This window comes from Pleurodeles waltl, chromosome 7 (assembly GCF_031143425.1).
Source record: "Pleurodeles waltl isolate 20211129_DDA chromosome 7, aPleWal1.hap1.20221129, whole genome shotgun sequence".
Lineage (NCBI taxonomy): Eukaryota > Metazoa > Chordata > Amphibia > Caudata > Salamandridae > Pleurodeles > Pleurodeles waltl.
The window spans coordinates 1331658221-1331680377 of record NC_090446.1 but is presented as its reverse complement, the minus strand read 5'-3'; positions in this window follow the sequence as shown (position 1 = coordinate 1331680377).

The window sequence follows — 22157 nt, the reverse complement described above, 5'->3', positions numbered from 1 at the left end:
GTATATCTCCACTTGGAGATGTCTACACACAAAATATATACTTAGAAACACACAGCAAAAGTAAAGGAATACATGGAGCCCTATACAGGGGGCAGGCCATATGCTACGAAAGTGGTATAAGAATGGAGGTGCCCAACCAAGGTAAGTGTGTTAGAATCCCAAGGGCTGGGGAGTAAGAAATTATGAGAGGTAAGCATCAGAAATCCCACAGGTGCCCAGGTGCAGAGTAGTTAACGAGCCAGGGGTCCCATTGGCTAACGCAGGACCGTCACGGTTGGAACTTTCAGGATTCAGGGCCCTTCCCAGAGAACCCTGAGGAAACCAGTTGGCACACGGAAGGTTGGATAGTGCTCCCAACCGTGGATACCCAGAGAAGTAGAGTGCCTACAACAGGGATCCTAGGTGCACAAGGGTAAAGTAATGATGGAAACCTTCATTGGAGTCAGTGGGAGCCTCGCTAGTCCAGCTGCTGTTGCGACCCGTGGACTAGGTTTGCAGAACCAAAAGGTGGATTCTAGACAGTAAGAACCTGAAAAAGAAGGGGACAGTGCCCAGACCACTTGGAGATGACTAGGCGGTGCAGGTACGCAATGCCCACTTTAAGTTCATACAGGTCGGTGAAGGAAGAAGTCCAGCTGCGGAGTCCAGGAGATGCAGGAAGATCCTTGGAGTTGCCCACGAGCTGTCCCACGTCCGTAGCCGGATTGCAGGAGGGTCAGTGGTCAGCAGGACCATCAACAAACATTGGCAAATGCAAGAAAAATTAGCAGGAAGGTTGCAGGATTTTGGGGTCCAGAAAGATCCAGGAGACTTGACCCTTGGAGGGCTGGCCCTCAGTACCTAGGAGAGACAGGAGAAATCATTGGAGTCCCCATGAGAGACCCACTGGCAGCAGCCACAAGGAGTCTCAGGGAGGTTTCAGTAACACAACAAAGCCGGAGTCCCACGCAGCAGGAGTTGCACAGTGGAAGCTGAACGTAGAGTTGCAGTGCTGGAGGCTGGGAATTCTTGGAGCTTGAATATCTCCTGGAGGAAGAGTCAACAAGCCTTGTTCATAGCAACAGTCACAGTGCACAGGAGTTCATTCCAGTGGCTGCAGAAAGGGCCCACCATTTCCCAAGTTGGTCAGAAGACAAGTTGGACCTGGAAGATGAACAGCAATGGATAATGCAGAAATCTTGCAGGCGCTGGAGAAACAATGTTACAGTGGGAGCCCTCCCAAATGGATACAGTCTTGCTTCAGTTACTAAGGGAGACCAGCAGTGGTTCCGGAGGCCAGGAGTAGAACGTCTTGCAGAGAGTTCCTTGTAGAGTCTTAATTGACGAATCTGGAGACCCACCCTCTGGGGAGCCCTTAAGAATACCTAAAAGGGGGTTGGACACTACTATCTGCAGTGACCCACGTATTAGAGGGGGTCAGGGACGTCATCTACCTGGCCTAACCAGTCAGATGCTCCCAGGGTACTCTGCACATCTTATTTCCAAGATGGCATAATCAAGTGACCACATGGCAGAGCTCTATGTACCTCCCTAAGGGAGGAGCTGGACAGGGGGGTGGTCACTCCCCTGTCCTTTGTGTGGTTTCCCGACAGAGCAGGAACCAGGGGTTTCTTCACTGATGCGAACTGGTTGGCACCAAATGTGCCCTTCGAAGCAGTCTGTTGCAACCCAGGACAGAGACACCTAGTTCTAAAGGATAGGAGGTTACACCTCCCTCCTACATGAAACCCTTTGTTCTGCCTCCCCCTGCTCAAGTTAGGCTCAGCAGCAGGAGGACAGAACAGTGTCTGGGGGTCTACAACAGCATGGGCTGGAAGGCAGACCGACCCTGCAGGGCTTTACAGGCAGATCTTGGGGATTCTCTAAGGAACCCCCACAGTACATGGTATCATGCAATTAACACTGGAATTGGTGTAGTTGCCTGATTCCAGCATGTTTGATACCAAACATGCCTAGGTTTTGTGAAGCCATTACGTAGTTGGACTACTCATGTTGACCAGTGTCCACTGCATACCTTAAAATAGCTTCCCCACACTTACAAAGCCCAGGAAATTGAATGTGGGGTTTGTAGGGGCCCCTCTGCTTATGCAGAGGTGCCCTGACATTCAGGACCACGCATCCTGCCTTTGTGCTAAAGGGCCTACCATAGGGGTGACTTGCAGTGTCCAGGTGCAGTGACTGCGATATAAGACAAGCCTTGTATCTAAACCAAAAGGTGCATGCACCATTTCATGCAGGCTGCAATGGCAGGCCTGCAGACAGTTTACAGGGGCTCCCGTAGGTGGCATAATACATGCTGCAGCCCATGGGGTACCTCTGGTGTACCAATGCCCAGGGTACGTAAGTACCATATACTAGGGACTTACATAGGTGCACCAGTATGCCAATTGTGGGGTGCAAACGTTACCATGTAACCAAATACGCAAAAAGTGAGGGTAACTATGCTAGGAAGAAGCTACTTTCCTACAGTATCTTCATGCAATGACTTCAAAGCATCAAACTAACAAGATGTTTGGTGCAAATGTTATAGTTACGTTTAGATGCAGAGCAGAACAGAGTCACTTCGGGCCTAATGGTCAATGGTCTGTTGTCACTCAGTAGGCTGAAGGTTCAAATCCTAATATTGCTTGGTAGTGTGTTTGTTTATTCGCCAGTGTTTTGAATGTTAAACCTTCATAGTGATGGAACTTTCACATCTCTTTCCAATCACATGCGTGGTTTACTGACAAAGGTATGTCTGGAAGCATCACAGAAAGGTGTCATGTGTGGCCTAAAGGTTAAGGTCACAGACCCTCCCACTGAAAGTTGAGGGTTCTACTCCAGGTGTGTCAGTGGTCATTTTCCTTCTTTAATTTCTTTTAAACTTCAAAAGTTGTAGATTCATACTGTAAGGTGATCTCACTCTTTTTAATTGACATAAACATTTGTCTTTTTAATTTGTCCAGAAATATCTAATTCTAAGTATATCATTCATCAAAGCCTAAATCTCTCTCTCTCTCTCTCTCTCTCTCTCTCTCAATCTCTCTCTGTCTGTGGCCAACCCTGACTGTGCACAGCTAAAGGCCATGTGTAGCTCATAGTTGAGTGAGTATAGGAGGTTGGCCACAGGGCCCTCTGCAGGCCAGGCCCTCTGTGGCCAGCCACCACTGTGCACAGCCAAAGGTCGTGCGCGGTGGTGGTTGGATTAACGTATAGTAACGAAAATTACTTTACGTTAAAATAAAACATAGAAATTAATCGATAAAACCAAAGGTTAGAGGGACGTTATAGTTAGGAAATGTAATTTAAAAAAACATAGAAATGCACTTAAAAAAACTAAAGGTTACAGGGATGTTGTAGTTAGGCTCACGTTTTAAACATACAAAAACATAGAAATTCATCTGTTAAAGTTAGAGTTAACTCAAGTAACTATAATTTGTGCCCTAAGGTAACTATAACTTGTGGCCTCGCCATGCACTGCTAATTACCCACAAATTTTGGCACTCATGACATCTTCGATGACATCATTGATAATATCTACGTAATATTTGCAGTTACATTTTTGACAAAAATCTGTGCATGGTTTGGGGCATGAATTATTGTTACTTCAGAGCACGAATTATAGTACTTTTATTTCAATAAGTACTTCTAGCTTATAAGGTTTTTTAATACATGTTTTAATACATATTTACAGATTTGCGGTGATGTTGCAGCACCTGACATCACTGCGGTGGATCCGTGAATCCCGTCTGACATAGCAACAAACGGATTTGATTCATTAAAATACCTGCCAACCTTTTTTACTATAAGTTCCTTCCAATTTTATTTGTTCTTTGGGTGTGTCTGCTAAAACATCACACCTTTCCAACAAAGTTGGAGCCTTTTGTTTTTTCTTTGGTGTGTTTTCTGTTTGTGCAAAAAATGGCATCTGGAGAAGACAGAGGAGAGGAGGAGCAGCAGAGACAACCTTCTGAAGAAGAAGAGGAACCCCCAAAGAAAAGGGAATAAATTGCATGGAGATTCTTTTTGATTCCTTCTGGGAAGAAGAAAGTTGTCGCAAAGGTTGTCAAATTCAGCCTTTGCAGCAAGGAGCTGTCTAAGGGGATGACTCAAAAATACTCACATGGGATGAACAGTATGCACACAATTCCATCCTTGCCATGTTGCAAGAGTTGAGATCGAAAGAGATGCACAGCATATATCAACAGCTGCTGCAGTGCATGCAGCTCCTGGGGAACCACTGCCGGCTGCAGGTACAGCTAATCTCCAAAGTGTCCTATCTGAACTCCTCAAGGTTGGATAATTTTTCACAATTTGCAATAAAATAATCAATGTAGGGGAACAGTCTATCCCTGCTCACATACAGGCTGTGAAAAGCCACAGATGTTATTTATTTATTTTTTTAATGTTGCACAAGTTCTGTGGGTTTCATTTCCGGACTTTATTTTTTAATAGTTACATTTGAGAAAAAAACAGGAAAATACCATCAAAAAACAAAAAGTTCAAAAAAGTCTTAAAAAGTAAAAAAAAAAACAATCATTTTGTTAGAACTGCCTCTTCTGGTTTAAAGAAAGAAAAACTGTATGTTATATTTTGTTTGTCAATGCCTGTATACCTGCTGCTATATGTCTACACATATGTCACTTTGACTGGTTGTGTTAGTGTTTCTATGGGTGTGAGAGTAGTTGTCTGAGTGGCTGTGTGGTCTAATAATGGATAAATAAGTGTGTAAATGGGTTTGTGATGCTGTGTAATAGGCTGTGTGACTCAATCAGAAGCTGTGGTAGTGGTTTTGTACATGTATAAGTGGACGTATGAGTGTGTGAATGAGAGTGTAACTTGGTGTGTCTCTGTGTGAACGGGATTGTGAGTTGATGTGTTACTGTGCAAATGGGTGTGTGAGTGGCTGTATCAGTATGTGAGTGGGTGTGTGAGTGGCTGCATCGGTGTGTGAGGGGGTGTGTGAGAAGCTGTAGTGGTGTGTGAGTGGCTGTATGAGTGTCTGTGTGGTTAAATGAGTGGGCTTGTGAGTGTCTTGTGTCGGTGTGTGAGTGGCTTGGTGGTGTATGAGTGGGTGTGTGAGTGGCTGCATCAATGTATGAGTGGATGTTTGAGTAGTAGTGTGTGGGTGTGATTGGGTTTGTGAGTGTCTGAATGGGTGGGTGAGTGTGTGTGTGAGTGAGTGGGTATGTGAGTGTGTGCATAACTGGTTGTATTAGTGCGTGAGCAGTGTGTGAATGGCTGTATTGGTTTGTGACTATCTGTGTGGGTGTCTTTGTTGGTGTGTGAGTGGGAATATGAGTGGCTGTACAGGTGTGCAAGTGGGTTTGTGAGTGTCTTTGTGTGTGCGTGAGTTGGTGTGTGAGTGTTTGTTTAGGTGTGTGACTGGATGTGAGTATGTCTATATATGTGTATGAGTGGGCGCGTGAGTGCCTGTGTGTGAGTATTTGTATGGGAGTTTGAGTCTATGTGATTTAGCATCTCCACCTGTAAATAGCAGTGACAGACTATATGTGGGTGTCTCAGTGCCTGTGCCAGTAACATATGGATATGTTAGAGCAAATGTAAATGTCTCTGTGGGTGTGTAATTGGGTGCATAACTGTTTGACTGGGTTTGTGTATGTGTAAGTGTATGGGCGGGTAAATGAGTGGCTGAATGGAAGTGTAAGAGGCTCTCTGACTGTGTAAGTGGATGTATGTAATTTTAATTGCACTCTGGAACACTGGCACAACATACAATAATACAACAACACTGGAATAACTCATTTGTAAACCATATTACCCCAATAGATGGTGCAATTCATCTGTATGAAGGAAACAAAATGAATTAGTATTAGACTTTATAAGATTATTGTTAGACTTTTCACCCTTGGTGTGGTTTCCCTTAACTTTTTGCCTCTGTTCCCCAGGTTGTTGATGTGTGCTGGTCTCTAATTCTGCTGTTTTTGTTACTCTGGGCACTTTACCACTGCTAACCAGTGCTAAAGTGCAAGTGCTCCTTTACAAAATGTGTATGTAATTGGTGTATCCATGATTGGCATATTTGATTTACTAGTAAGTCCCTCGTAAGGTGCACTAGAGGTGCCAGGGCCTGTAAATCAAATGCTACTAGTGGGCCTGCAGCACTGGTTGTGCCACCCACATAAGTAGCTCTGTAATCATGTCTCAGACCTGCCATTGCAGTGTCTGTGTGGGCAGTTTATAACTGTACATTCGACTTGGCAAGTGTAACGACTTGCCAGGCCTAAACCTTCCCTTTTCTTATATGTAAGGCACCCCTTAGGTAGGCCCTAGGTAGCCCAAAGGGCAGGGTGCAGTGTATGGTTAAGGTAGGACATATAGGGGGTCATTCGCCAAAGTAACCCCGTCGGAAGACCGCGAGGGTCATTCCGACTTTCCCGCTGGGCCGGCGGGCGACCGCCAAAAGGGCGCCCGCCGGCCCAGCCGGAAAGACCCTGCAACAAGGAAGCCGGCTCCGAATGGAGCCGTCGGAGTTGCAAGGGTGCGACGGGTCCAGTGGCACCCGTCGCGATTTTCACTGTCTGCAAAGCAGACAGTGAAAATCTTAAAGGGGCCCTGTTAGGGGCCCCCTGCACTGCCCATGCCAGTGGCATGGGCAGTGTAGGGGCCCCCAGGGGCCCCACGACACCCGTTCCCGCCATCCTGTTTCTGGCGGTGAAAACCGCCAGAAACAGGGTGGCGGGAAGGGGGTCGGAATCCCCGCCGCCATGGAGGATTCCCTGGGCCAGGGGAAAACCGGCGGGAAACCGCCGGTTCCCCTTTTCTGACCGCGGCTTTACCGCCGTGGTCAGAATGGCCCTGGAAGCACCGCCAGCCTGTTGGCGGTGCTTCCGTGGTCCCCGGCCCTGGTGGTCATGGACCGCCAGGGTCGGGATGACCCCCATAGTAATGTTTTTTATATGACCTGACAGTGAAATATTGCTAAATTCGTTTTTCACTGTTGCAAGGCCTGTCCCTCTCATAGGTTAACATAGGGGCTACCTTTAAATCTGATTGAAGTGTAGATTCCCTTTGGGAGCGGATGGACATGTGGAGTTTGGGGTCTCTGAGCTCACAATTTAAAAATACATCTGTTAGTAAAGTTGATTTTAAGATTGTGTGTTTGAAAATGCCACTTTTAGAAAGTGAGCATTTTCTTGCTTATACCATTTATGTGACTCTGCCTGTTTGTGGATTCCCTGTCTGGCTCAGTTTTACAATTGGGCTGGTTGCACCTCACACTAGACAGTGACACAAAGGGAGCTGGGGTGTAGTCTGCTTTTCCTGATGAGCCATCTGTGCTAGGAGGGAGGGGAAGAGAGGTCATTTACACCTGAAAGGGCTGTGCCTGTCCTCACACAATGCAGACTCCAACCCCCTGGTGAGTGTCTGGGGCCTGGCCTGGGCAAGGCAGTATTTCACATTCAAAATAGACTTTACTTTGAAGTAGGCCTACTTCAAAGGAGAAATTGGTTATAAGAAGGGCACCCAAAACCACAGACTTTAGATCACTTCTGGACATCAAGAGGAACCTCTGCATGGAGAAGAGCTGAAGAGCTGAGAAGTGCTGCCCTACCTGTAACTGTGCTTTGTGGAGCTATCCTACAGTTGCTGCTTCTGCCTGTGCAAGGGGAGAAAGACTGGACTTTGTGGTATATTCCTGCTTGAGAAGGAATCTCTAAGGTCTCAGGGCCATCAAAGACTTCCCTTACCAGCACCTGGACTCTCTGCGGAGGCTCCTGCCCTGATAAGTGGTGCCCTATCCAGTCCCTGACCCCTTGAAAGGAAAAGCGGGTGAAAATTCAAGGAAATCGACTACGGACAACTCCGAACCGATGCCGCTGCTGAATCCAGTGACGCCGCCTGCAACTGACTCCGTGATCTTCGCTGGAATGCGATGACCTCCGCAGGCCCAACACTGCTGCAGCCCCCCCAATGTCCGCGACTCCGGGGAAGTCGCCGCACCACGTCGTGACCGACGCCGCTCGAAGTTCGCGGATTCAACGTTTCGCACGGACGCCGCAATACCCGACTTCGCGCATCAGCTTGCTTTCAGTCTTCACCAAGGTACTGTACCTGGGGGTCTGCGTGACTCCTTGGCCGGCGCCGTTGTTGTCAAATTGTCAGGAACGACTCCGTCACAACACCTCATCTAAGCAATTTGTGTTTCTAAGCGCTATTTTTGAATTTAATCTTTAGAAATTCATAACTTGACTTGTATATGTCGGATTTTTGTCGTTTGGTCTTGTTTTGTTTAGATAAATATTTCCTATTTCTTCTAAACCTGTGTTGTGTCATTTTGTAGTGTTTTCATTAATTTACTGTGTGTGTTGGTACAAATACTTTACACCTAGCACTCTGAAGTTAAGCCTATTGCTCTGCCAAGCTACCAAGGGGGTAAGCAGGGGTTAGCTGAGGTGATTCTCTTTTACCCTGAGTAGAATGAGGGTTCTTGCGTGAACAGGGGGTAACCTGACTGTCAACCAAAGACCCCTTTTCTAACAATTATAAAATAAACTTGCAGTTTTTAACAATGTATAGCTTCATATTAGTAACATAGCAATACGCATCTGTCATGCTGTAATGCTATGCTACAATATGAATAAGCATTTTATTTTCCCTTTTCACTGCTCTCAACTTTTATACTTGTACAAGATAAATTATGTACTGTATAAAGAATCATCCTTTAACAGTGGGGAAAAACAACCGCACAGGCTGTATAAAAAAAATCCCCAAATAATCAGCACCTGCCACTGTACTCACTGCAATATTTTTTAAACGATCATTTTACCTATTCTTGATCTACTAATCTAAAGAAACAGATGCTGAACATGAGAACTTCATTAGAAGTACTACTAGATATATAAGGCTCACCAACAAAGGCAAACGCCTATAAAGACCTCACCCATGGTAGGCCACATGATGTCTTAAATCTTGATAATGCATCTACAATAACTAGACTATTCCACTTTTACACCTGTAATCCTCCTTAGAACTTTGGTTCCAGAAACAAAAGATAGGAACTTGGTAACTACCAAGGCAATCTTTGTTTCACTTTAATGTTCCTATCATTACATTCTGTCCATCTACTTTTACATTTTGATAGTGTAATTACCAAATCTAATAGTAACTCCTTCATGGAAAATGACAGGACAGTAGTATACGTTTTACTAGTGATAGATAGTTGTCCTGCTTTAAAGTTAGGAATCTCAGTATGTAATTTACTACCATGTGCTCTTCATTGCTCTAGCATTAAAATAACATACTTCCCACTTCTACTTGTAAAGTCGACAAAACATCTGTTTGACAAATTGAACATACATTGTTGTGAGTAGCTTTTTCCACTAATGTGCCAAACGTACACTTTTGGAATCTGGTAATGTTAAATAAATAAAATCCTCCCATTCTATTTGTCTATTTGATATTAATTGTCACATTCATTGTATCACTAGTAACTAGGGGCCAGATGTAGGTATCAAAATAAATTGTGAGTCAGAAATATTTCCGACTCGCAAACAGGTATCCAACAAGAAAAAGCAACTTCATTTTGCGACTCGCAAATGAAGTCGCACCGCAGATTGCGAGTCCGCTGTTTGCGAGGTTGCTTTTTGCGACCTCGCTAAAAACCGACACGCAAATTGCGAGTGGGTGTCGCAAATTGCGACTGTGCCACAAATTGCATGCAGGTGCAGCAGAACACTCTGGAAAACACTTCCTGGCTCTTGATGATGACATCACAGCCAGGAAGTTTACAAATACACCTGGGAGGAGGGAGGACCACACCCATTTCCAACTGCTGAACAATCACCAGGAGGAACAGCAGCAACAATGGAGGAATCAGGCAGGAAGAGGATAATCACATTTTCTGAAAAGGAACTGGAGGTGCTGACAGATGAATTCTGCCAGCACCATGATCAAATTTTTGGAAGAGCAGCCCTCAGTGTGCCTGAGTCGGACAAAATGAGAATTTGGACGGACATCCAGGAGAAGGTGAATGCAATTGGGGTGAGCCACAGGAGCATAGACGAACTGAAAAAAAGATGGTATGACCTGCACTCCAGGACGAAGGAGAGGGTGGCAGAGCGCCTCCGGGAGATGAGGGGCACAGGAAGAGGCCCATCTACCGTCCCACCACCCACACCCATGGAGGAACGAGTGCAAGAGACCCTGGAGCCAGAGGCAGTGGCTGGAATAGGAGATCTGGACATGTCAGCGCCAGGACCATCAACCAGTGAGTACCATGAAACATGCATGTACACCCATATCTGCCATACCCCCACTCACCCAGTACACAGCAGCATGCACAACCAAATTAGCTCCATTTCAGAGTTGCAACCACCAGAATGGTGCATTATGGGCAATGTAGTCTAGTAGGCAGCTGATAGGCAACAGTTTATTAGGAAGCATACAACAGATGGTAGATACTGACAGTGTGTTCCCTATGTCCCACAGGTCTCCCACAAGACACCACCACCAGCCACACCATCCAGGGTGCAGAGGTCAGCCAACAGGCAGCACTGGACCCAGGAACAGCCACCACAGGGCCCTGCACCACCCGACCACAGTCCCCTCCAGATGCACCAGTGGCCATAGTGGAGATTTACCCAACACCCGGTCCCAGCCACAGTGCCAGCCAACAGGACCCTGATGCTCCACCGCGTCGCAGACGACGTGTACATGTCCCTGCAGTGTCCCAGGGAGATGTAGGGGACTCCTCCATGTCCGCCGCCGAGGCAGAACTCATCGAAGGTCAGCGCTTGCAGACAAGGCAAATGAGACTGATATCAGGGGCCATGCAGCGAATGGAGAGGAATCACACAACAGGGCTGGCACAGGTCCACACAGACCTTCAAAACCTGAACAGTCATGTAGGTGACCTTGCACTCTCCATCAGGCAACTAGTGACTGAACTTGTTACAGAGAGAGAGAGTGCAAGGCGCCGTGAACGCCAACTAATCCACCGTTTAGACCGCATGGCTGCCTCCATCGTCCGCCTGGCTGTAAATACTACAGGGCTGTCACGCCGCACAGTCAGTCTACAAGTTGACATGTGCCACTTTGCCAGCGATGTGGCTCGCGGCCTGGGACGGATAAGCCATGCTGTGGACATGATGGAGGCAAGACAGGTGGCTAGGGGCGCGGCAGACACGCCGCAAGATAGTGAGGAGGGCTCTACTATCAGTAGTGCATCTGCCACAGACACCAGGGTCTTGCGGAGTGGCAGTGCACGGCAGGGATCTGCAGACACTCCAGTCACTAGCCATGCTGGGCGTTCCAGGCGTAGGATTTGAGCTATGCACTTACAAACAATTGAGGCACATGAGGTTATTGTGTCCTCATAGCAGGTGGACATTTACAGCCCCTGACCAATAGTTCAGTTCTATAGTTTTTTGGTTCACTTAATTAAAGTTCTTGTTTGTTCCACTTCACACCTGGGCTCTTTTTGTGTGACATTCGTGTGTGTGGTGACAGTTACCACGTACCTTCCAAAGTATTGGTTTGCAATGTGGTCCCGTCTCTGTCTGCCTTGATTTGCAATGCTTCTATCCCCATGATGGCGATGTGGTAGCTCTTGCTCGTCATCCTCCGAATCTGGGTCTTCAGGGGTGAGATGTAGCCCACATCTGGTGGCAATGTTTTGCAGTATAGCGCATGCACCAACGATCTTGAATGCTGTTATTGGGGCATACTGGAGGGCATCTCCACTTCTGTGGAGGCATCTGAATCTTGCCTTCAACAGTCCAAAGGTCCTCTCTATAACATTTTGGGTCCTCCTATGTGCACTGTTGTATCGCCTCTCTGTCTCATTGCTGGGTGTTAAGTACGGGGTAAGTATCCATGGTCGTAGTGCATATGCACTGTCACCTATTTGGCAAAAATGAACAATGTTAGCAGGGCATGGATGGGTTCCACATTGACCTGTGTGTATGTCTGCAAGTTGTATTCAGCTATACCTATTAGATATCCGTCTCCAAACTCCCCACGTTCTAGGCGTTGGTGTATCCCACTGTGCCTGAAAATGTAAGAGTCATGTGTACTCCCTGGAAATTTGGCTACCATGTCAGTGATGACATAATGGGTGTCACATACCACCTGGATGTTCAGTGAGTGGGTACACTTCCAGTTGCGGAACAGATATTCCAGATTTGCAGGAGGGCATATTTGTATATGTGTCCCGTCTACACACCCTATTACATGCGGGAAGTTGGCAATCCTGTAGAATTCCAACTTGGTGCTGTTGATTTCTGCCTCATTCCTGGGTAGGTATATGTATCTGGACATGTGTGTGAGTATGGCATCTAGGAATGATCTGAAGAACTGTGAGAGTGCACTTTGAGATACCCCACCTGCCACAGCAATGACCCCCTGATAGCTACCCGAGGCCAAGAAGTGCAGTGAGCATAGCACTTGCACATGTGTGGGGATGGCGCTGCCGCGCACAGTCTGGCGTTGAAGCTGCGGATTGAGTAGATCTATTAATTCCAATATTGCTGCACTGCTGAGTCTGTATTTATCATATATCTCCTCCTCAGTTTGTTGGAAAAGTGTCTGTCTGGTTCTGTATATCTTCTCCTGTCTCAGGCTCCTCCTCATCTGCTGTGCAGCGTGGGCTCTCCTCCTCCTCGCTATCACATATATCTCTGCCATCTTGAGTAAACCAGGTGCCTTCTGGGTCTCCTTTTATACTTTGGTTCTGGTTACCACCTGCCCTGAGTTAGTGGTAAATTGGGTGTGCAAAATGGGCTTTTTGCGACTAGTCGCAATTTGCGAGTGGCTTTTTCATATGGTTTGCGACTCGCAAATTGCGACTTCCTATTTGTGGGTCGCACAATGGGGTCGCAATTTTTGAGAGTCGGTAATGGCTCGCGGCGCAATTTGCGATTCGGAAATGGGGTTTTTGCATCCCATTTCCGATTTTGCGGGGTCGCAAATTGCGATTCAGGCCATTTGCGACTCGCAAAATTTTGCTACATCTGGCCCTAAGTCCCAACAAGTCATTTACAGGTATCCCTTATTCTTCTTAGACAACAATGTCCAGATTTATACTCTGTTTGCGCTGAATTCGCATCATTTTTTTACGCTAATTCAGCGCAAACTTAACTCTATATTTATATTTTGATGCTGGACTAGTCTAACATCAAAATATTGGAGTTAAAGTCATTTTTTGGAGGCGTGAACCCACCTTGAGTCAATGAGATGCAGGGTGGGAGTTCCCATCCAAAAAATGACTATAAGGCCACAGCGCCTTATTTATCCTCCCGTGCAAAAATGGTGCATGGGGGGAGGCGGGCATACATAATGGCGCTAGGCCTGCTTAGCGCCATTATTTAATGCCTGAATCAGGGCAGGCACTAGGGGACCTGTGGACCCATTTCTATGGTCAAACACCATGGAAAGAGCCCACGGGTGCCCTTCCCAACCCCCAGGAACACCCCTACCCACACCAGAGGGACACCACAGGATGGGGGGCCCCATCCCAGGTATGTAGGGTAAGACGAGGTAAGTATTTCTTTTTTTCAAAGTGCCATTGGGGGCCCAGAAATGGGCCCCCCTACATGGCACCGGGTGCAATGGCCATGCCCAGGGGACCCTTGTCCCCTCTGCTGACCATTGGGGTGATGGGCATGACTCCTGTCTTTTGTAAGACAGGAGTCTTGTGGTATGGATGGTTTTGCATCAAGAAATGACGCTAGGCCGGTTATAGTCATTTTTTTTTTTACTCTAACCAGCCTAACGTCATTTTTTGGTGCAAACCCCCCTTCTCCCATACTGCCACTCCCACCCGGCTAACATAATTTGCCATTCCATGATTGCGCCATTCCATAAATTTGGTGCCTGGCTGGCATCCCGGAATGGCACAAGCAGACGCTATACTTTTTGACCCAAAACTGGGCAAAGGCAGTTTTGCATCAAAAAGTATAAATATAGTTCCAAACATCACTCCTGTGCACCTTCTTGTGTATTTTGAGTAAACTGTACAGATCCACTACATAGCTGTCCAGTTTCTCGAATTATTGATGCAGAATGCATTTTTGTTAGCTCAGTACACAGATGGTTTAACAAACTGCACAGTGCATACCATAATACCTTCTGATGTTTCTCTTGAATTGCACCTACAACACTAGGTAATGCAAACAAAACGTTTACCACAACATTAGCATAGCAGTTGACACCAGAAGGGTTTGACATGTTATAACTTACAATATCTCCATGATTTTAAATGTCTCTTTCATTTCCTTCTTTGCAAGGTCATCACTGCACTGCTTTGAAATTTTCTGCTTCGGATAGATGGAGGGTTTCTCATAAACTGGATACCTCTTAATCGTTTGTATTCTGCAACCCAACTGGAGTCTGCGTTTACTCTCGCCCCATCAAATACAACTAAATACAAACCAGACAATGTCCTAACTTGAGACAAACCATCAAATGACATGTTTTCCCTAAATATGGTTCTACCGTTATTAATAAATGCTGCATCTAAACGTAAACCTTTTGATTTATGAATAGTAATAGCATATGCTAAAGAAACTGGAAACTGTTTCTGTCTGACATTTAACTCTTTCACAAGAACAAAACATGCACTAGACCTTCCAATCTGCTTTGTGCTGTCAGTCTGATCAGATTCAATCACAAAGTATTCCACATCAGTACTATTATGAAAGTGAATAAAATCAACTTTACCTGTAGCAAAATTGACCAAACATTTAAATTTCACTACAAAATCACTCTACAGTTTTTGCTTAGATTTAAACATTTCTCCAATCCTGCAGTACGTGAAAATATGTTTCGAATGAATCCAGTTTATTTGCAATGTTTCATTTAGCAATATAGTGAAACCCTGCCTATCTATTGCCTTCAGTTGTAAAATTTCTTCTTTCTCCAATTCCAGCAATTATTTGTTTAAAGAGGCACAGTCCCCCAATATGTTTACCTTCTTGTATGTAAGTGAAAATCAGCTCTGCTGTTGTCTTCATCAATGGATTTTTTTTTTTAAGAAGACAATTTTGTAGAACTTGCCTTCCCTTTTTAGAAAAAACACCTACTCCAATAAAAATATTTCTATATTCAATGTCTGATGCTTGATGTATATTCCTAATTAATTCTTTGTATTCAAAATGTAACCAAATACTCACATTTTCACGGCTTCCCAAAGAATTCCTAGTGACATCACAGTGTAGTGTTTTGAATACAGGCTGATGTTTCACAGGTGTAAGCTGCAGTAGATCTCCAAAAACTATCAAATATTTTCCTCCAAATAGGAAATCATAATCCGTTCTCAAAACCTTTTGCATTCTCAAATATACAAAGCCAAGCATTAAGTGTGAGAACATGCTCACCTCATTGATGATTGAAAGCTTTAAAGTTTTTAACACTCTTGACCCTTCAAGCTTTGGTATTCCAGTTTCTTCTCATGTTCCACAGGCAACATCAAAAGTTGAGGTAACGTAATACCTTTGATATTGTGTGAAGCTAATCCAGTAGATGCTATAATCATACATTATAAATTACTGTCTGTAACCTTCTGTAAGGAAGCTGTAAGAACTTGTATTAAAAAATGTTTACTAGTACCAGCTTGACCACTGACATACAACAGTATAGATTTGAATGTTGGGCATGCACACTGTTGTCATGAAGCAATCAGTGCTTATCTGTAGCTTTCACTTCCATATATATATATTTTCATTTGCTCATCATTTTTTGTCCAACTAAATCTGCCAAATCAATTGTTTCCTGTCTTGCTTGCTACATTGCAGTCTCCACTTTGCAAATTGCACTAGCAGCCTCCTTTTCAATTATAGGCTGTCCAAGTGGGTCCTGACTTTGATGACCTGAACTTTTGCCGCTTTGTGAACTCTGCTTAGCTACATCAGCAGCAATTGTATCTTCCTGTTCAGTTTCATCATTCAACTTTTTCAAGTAGTTAGGAAATACTGAACACTTTGCAACATTGAAAGAATCTGCATTGCTCTCAAACTCTCTTAGTAATTCTGATTCTAAACACCAAGATTTAATCAGCTGCAAAAGTGCCAAATAGAGAAACTCTCTTTTTACAGCAGTCTGGAAATTCAGTTGTTATGGATAATTAGACTGCCTTTGCTGTGTCACACCAAAAACCCATTGCAACCAACTACTGTAAATTTACCTTCATACACATTTTCTGTCATACTCTTTCCATATGTGTAGAACTGGAGTACTTTATAAAGATAAACATTTTCAATGAGTGGACTCCTTTTTGCATAGTAAGTATCCAGCATGATTGTTTTTACATTACAATATGACTCAAATTCAGCAAGATATTGAATTACTGGAAACGAATGAAAAAATCTATCTCAAGTTGATGTCAGGCATAGACTCATCCAAACAATCCCTCTTGATGTGGAATAAAAACTAGCTGAACTCAACTGATCACAGCATTCATAGTATTCAATTCTCCTGCATGAAAGCATCTTCAAATTGAAGCTGTACAATTTCCTTATTAGAGACTTTTCAGTAGAGATCTCGCCCCGTACATCTTTCATCTCCATCTTCTCAAATTTTAACAAGAAAGAGCTATAGAATTACTCGCCACAAATTGAATATCCATATTGGCATTCCACATTTTCAAAATGACAGGGTGGTGGTTATTAATATAATTTGAAGCCTCTGTTTTTCTGAGGTTATAGGTGTTTTTGGGTGATTTATGAATCAGTGTATGTCTCACTGCAGACATAAAACTGTTCACTCTTCCTTTTGAAACAACAGATCTTGAAAATCCAAAACAACATTCTGTTTAAAATGTCCATTTTGCTCTGTATTTCCACCAAAAGTACATCCCATATCTATGTGATTGGAAATTCAGGACTTGCTGGTTTAGGAATTTTCCCTCAATGTATTTTGGGATGCTAATGTAGTATACTGCTCCATGAAAGAAAGTACAGACTCTGTGTCTGTACAAAATATAGGTGCATCTCTTATCCACAACAGCATATGACTATGAGGAGCATTGCTTGCTTGGTACTCTTTTTGCCAAAAGAAATCAGTAACTTCTCCAAGAGGTGGATTTTGCTGTTGCAGATGATGGACAACAGAGCTTAAAATCTGTGGTTAAAGTACCTGCACACATTTGCAGGACCCGAAGGGCAAAAATTCCTGGTGTGTTCAATTCAGTACCTTTAATGTTAGAGTTTGATTCTCTCAAAAACTCATGTAAATCATCCCATGAATACTGTGCACAACTTAGTGTTACAAACCAAGATGGTGCACCTACATTTCATAACATACACTTGAGCTCACCATGATAACAATACCAGTATTAAATGGTTCCACATTGGCATGCCATAAAATTTATCAAATTGTACTTGAACTTCTCATCTTTGCCATTAATCTTTTCCACAAAGGCTTTTGCAGACATATTTTGCACAGTAACTCCTGTCTTAAGAATATGATTAACAGCGTAGGACGGTCCAGGCAAATCACATTCAAATAACAGATGGAATACATAGCGAATAATTTGTTAAAATCTAGGGTCCTCTGAATACAATCTTGTTGACCTATACTCAGCTGCAGGTCATCATGCTGTTCGCCTACTCCAGTTCGAAATGATTGAGGGAAACATTGAGCTTCTAAACTTTTCTTCCACACACTCATTGGTGCTCCTTTAGCTTGTTTCATTTGATACAGTTCAATGGCATCCCCCATAACCTCTTTGAATAAAGTGTATGAATACTATAGTGCTCATATATAACTGCAGATCTAGTCCTATCGAATTTTTCAAATTATCTACTTGAAGACAAGATTTTTCCCTCAATGCATCTTCCATGTGTGACAGCATCTACATTTGAATAATACACAGTAATCCCTTTTATATACAAAGTAGCTTTCTTCACCTTATTTACATCCACTAGTTCCTAACATATGTTTTTGTTTTTTTGTAGGTACACCATTCACTAGAATAATTAGCAGTTCATCAAGATCTCTCATTACACCCACTGTTTCAATATTAAATACACAACTCTACCTTTAAGGCCCATCTGAAGCTCACTGAGTAGCAGTTTCCCAGTCTTTGGTTCCATACAAACTATTTCTCAAAAAGGATGTATAAATTTTATGAGTATTCCTTCATAAACATGCAGATGTTGAATTTCTTTGGAATTTCAACCACCTCTAACTTAATGTGTATTGTTCTGGCAGGTATTTTGTTGAACTATAATTTATCATAGCAATACTTATGCATGATCTGGAGTGTTGACAAATCAAAATGTTCCTCCTCAAATATATACACTGCAAATTCTAACCACTTTTCCGTTTTCTTCTTCATTTCTTAAGAACACATCAACAGTTCGTATTTGGCCTTTGTAGTGAGTGTGCTGACAACAACTACAAACATAGTTTGGTTTCTCTGTAGAAACTGCACTAAACATTGCTATTTCTCACTCAAAGTTATCAGTACTAATATTTGTGTTTTCTTCCTCTACACCTGAACATAACATCCCCTCATTTTGCCCAGACTCTCTTTCTGGACTAAAGAAACATAAATAAATATCTTCACAAAGATTTGCAATCTCTGATACTGTACAATGCAAAAGTGTTTTTTTTAATTTCTCCTAAACACAATGCAGGACTTTTTACAAAGTAAAGTCTTCTTACTTAATTTCACATTTTTCAATAATGAACAGACAACATTCTAAAATTATGAAACATGTGCACACTTTCCTGGCTAGACACGCCAGTGAGTGTCCTTGCAAATTAGTATATTTCCTGACTTTGTGTGAATTTAATCCTTGCAAAACTGCAGTTTTCTGCTTTACACTTTTATCTGTAAATTGACGTAGAAAATGTCTTAATATATCAATTGATTCCTGTGAACACTACAAATACTACTTCAGTCCTGTTATATACGGGGCATGTCTATGCCTTGCTTGTACCTCTTCAGCTGTCTCTTCCTCTACATTTCAAGGAACCATTTCCTCTTTTGCAATGAGAGTACCATCTTTTACCTCACAGCATCAACCAGTTGTTTCAACTACATGCACTACTGTTTTAACTTGTAAGTGGCTTTCTTCATGAAAGAAAGCCTCAGTACTAGACATATGCTTCCATTCTCCTTTAGAGATTTTACAAAATTACTTTATTAATAAGTCTTTTTTACTTCTTTTTTCATAGACAACACTGTTTTATCCACTGTTCTCATTCTGTTTAGCATCAAGATAGTTTGCGCTTCACAGCAAGTGCTTTTCAACCACACTCCCTTAATGATGTTTGTATTTCAGTGCTGCCTTTCTCCTTTTTATACTGCTTCATGTTCCGTACCAAATTCTGTATTACCATACACTGTGTTGTGATCCTTCTCTTTTGTTATCATACACGCCGGAGAAAAACTTAACTTCCGTGTTCCCCGGCTTTATAACGCCGCGTCTGCCCGTAGCGTGTATTGATTCAGGAGGACACGCTGGGGTAGGTTACGGAGGAAGGGACTGCCGCAGCAATATGTAAGTACTTTGCAGTCCCACTCCCTATCTAGTTGGACTGAGTGTGCGACTGGGTTTGCCACTACAGTCAATCCCCTGTGTACTTTTAGGCACCCCTGAGATCGCTGCTTTACTGGCACTTGGGCCCCCTACTTAATTGGCTTTGAGCGCTTGTGTTGTTTTGATGACTCTTTACCTTCTACGCTTAAATTGGAAGTGTTGTTTTTGCTGTGTTTACAGAGGGCTAAATACATTAACTCTTTCTTACGTGTGCATTCATGTGCCTTCCACAAAATAATTTTTTGGGTATATTTTGGGCACAGCTTGTAATAATGCTTAAGCCTGTTTTATACTAATGTGATGTATACTACAGTAATTCTTTATTACCTTATTTTGACTTGATTTAGGGTGCTATTCGGTCTCATATGATCTTTTATTGGTTAAACTGACAGGAGTGTATGCATTTGTGGTTTTTCTCCCTTTTTTCTACTTTGTAGCGACAATCTTATGCGTGTACCTCCTATGGAGCCCTTCCTACAGTAGGGGATTGTAAGCTCTTTTTCTCAGTTTTTACATTGTGCTTTGTGGTTTATCACCCAGTATGCGCACTAATCCAGCACTAGTCACGTTTGCATTACTATTATTTATGTTGTTTTCATCCAATTTCTAACTTTTTCTAGGGCGACATATATGTGTTTAGTTGACCGGTTGAACAGTACGCTTCATTGTAAGTGACTGCGAAGTTTTTGCTTGGTTTATTTGATTTTGATAAACTACACTAGATACTTTATTACTTGTGATACAGGATAAGTTTTCTTTGTTTTTCATGGTCCTGAAGAAGCGTCAGAGGATCTGGTAGACCGTAAGACGCGAAACATGTTGACTAATATTTAGGTGGTTTTGAGATAGTTTCCCGCCCATATTATTCTAGAAAGCGTTTGAGCATTATCTCAACTTATCACTTTCAATTTGCTTTTAATCTTGGTCTTATCCCCTTGCTGCCCATTAAATGAGAGATTCCTGTTGGGGTAGAGAACCAATTTTACCTCTCTCCTGTTTTGAACGGCGACCTGCCTGTAGGTTTTAGTTCACCACAGCAGTTATTCTAAAAGATCTCCGGCAAAGAGCCCCCTCACGGGGAGCCCGTCAGACTTTGCAGCGCCGGTCTGACGAGGAGCACCCCAATGACAAAGCATGACATCCGAATGGATGTGTGAGGGCTCCTGCTCCTAAACCATTGGGTTTCCCTTCTTTTCTGCCAGGAACAGTGTATTCATTATTGCTTATCGTTACTTGGGGAGATTGTACACTGGAACTTTAATCCTCCCTGTCCCTCTCTTTGATGTTGTTACCGTACTTCTAAACATTCTCATTCATATTTCTCCAAATTGTTTCTGTCTCCTTGTCAAGCTAAGTGTTTCCTTGTAAGATTTCTCACTTACAATGTGACTTACTCCTTCTCCTTTGTGAGTTGAATTAAACCTCGCTTTCTATTTGCAAGTTTTTCCACATTTTGCATTTCCCCCCTATTGCTTTAAAAAACTCCTTAGTTCTCTTACCAGCAGCTCTTTTTTCCAGTATGTTTTCTTCACAATGTATTTTTTAAACTCATTTTTATGCATGCGGTACTGTTTCTTCTGTTTTTTCTTTCTCCTCTCTTCTTTTCTGCACAATGTAAATCCTCCTTTTTCAAGTCAAGTAGATATCTGAAAACTGAATACAAAATACATTTGAATTTACATTACGTACTGTTACATTACAAACCATAAGAAGGAAGTGTGGACATAAGTTTTTAGATCAGTGTGTCACACTCTGTATAAGTGTCTTATTATGGGTATATAAATGGATTATTTGGTATGCAAGTGCTATACTTCATATATCAGTCAGCACATTACTGCATGTGTGAGTGTGTGACTGGATAGCTAAGTATCTGTATGGTTATCTGAGTGGCTGTGTAATTGAGTGTATTGTTGTGTAAATAGGTATATAAGTGGCTGTATGGATTGCTAATTGGCTACGTTAGTGAGTGGGTTTCTAACTGTGTATGCAACTGTCTTTGTTACTGATGCATATATAACTGCTGTGTGGGTGTGTAAGTGGATGTAAAATTTAATCTGTCGCTGCGTGACTGGGTGCATAACTGGCTGTTTGGTTTTGTAAACAGGTATATGCAATGGCTATGTATGTAGGTAACTGCATCTATATCTGACTCTATACATGTGCAAGTGTGTGTTAACCTGTGAGTGCTGCATATAAAAAAAACTGTATAGGTGGGTCATTGGGTGTGACAGTGTATCTATAGGTGTTTGAATGACTATTTAAGTGAATGTATAAGTGAGTAAACATTTGTGAGAATGCCTTTATTGAGGTGTTTTTAAGTATATCACTTAAGTCCTAGCTGTTTAGGTGGTGGGTACATCAGTACTTTTGTGGGAGTTTAAGTAGGTAGGTATGTAAGAGCTTATGTGCTTGTGTAACTGTATGTGTGGGTATACATTACATACTTATAAATTGCATACTTAAAGCAAGCACCCACATCTTATTTCAAACACATTCATTCATACTGCCTTACCAACTCCTCTTTCTCCTGGACATTATGTTTGTACTTAGTGTCCTCATCTAACCTCCCTTCTATTTTGCCTTTTACTGTTCTGTCTAGAAGCTACACATTTCCTTATAGCTTATATAAGGCTTATAGATTTTTATAGTATACCCTAATTGACATACCTG